Raw genomic sequence first — 578 nt, forward strand, 5'->3', positions numbered from 1 at the left:
TGCGTAGTGTCTTTTGCAGCCTTTGTAATGAGTCTTGCGAGATGGGATGCCGCCTTGTACGCAGGAATAGGGTCAATTCCTGAAATTAATAGGGTAAATTCTTGTAATTCATAGGGTCAAAGCTGTAATTAAAAGGGTGAATTCCTGTAATAGGGTCAATTCCTGAAATAAATAGGGTCAAACCTGTAATTTATAGGGTGAATTCCTGTAATAGGGTCAGTTCCTGAAATTAATAGGGTCGATTCCTGCTGCTGTAGCAAAATAAATTTTGCGCTTTAATACTGCTAGATTTTTGGTCTAGCGTTTCTTGGGGTGATGATCTAGACATGCAATAAGAGAAGATTTTCATGAAATCCAAACTGATCTCGAATTAAAATCAATTTTCCTTGACGAAGCACGGGCTACTAGTAATAATACAGTAGTAGCTTGCAGTACTGCTGAAGGTAGTATTATGAAAATATCCCTTTACCTTAACTAAGCTCTGACTACAGGCGAACAGGCCGGTAGCTAACCACATGAGTTCCCACCCTCTCTCCTCACTCAGCCGGTTCTTATTATCCGTGAGTTGTCTCATCAGC

The 578-nt window shown here is 40.3% G+C and overlaps 1 long non-coding RNA gene across 1 annotated transcript; it reads right to left on the reverse strand.

Moving 5' to 3' along the window:
* Window position 1: 1 nt before the first annotated feature.
* Window positions 2–578, reverse strand: LOC113473515. Its single transcript, XR_003395468.1, has 2 exons — window positions 470–578; window positions 2–79 (listed from the first exon to the last, which is right to left on the reverse strand). It is a non-coding gene; the product is annotated as an uncharacterized LOC113473515 (long non-coding RNA).

The sequence above is a fragment of the Diaphorina citri genome, unplaced genomic scaffold, assembly GCF_000475195.1.
Source record: "Diaphorina citri unplaced genomic scaffold, Diaci psyllid genome assembly version 1.1 scaffold38351, whole genome shotgun sequence".
Lineage (NCBI taxonomy): Eukaryota > Metazoa > Arthropoda > Insecta > Hemiptera > Psyllidae > Diaphorina > Diaphorina citri.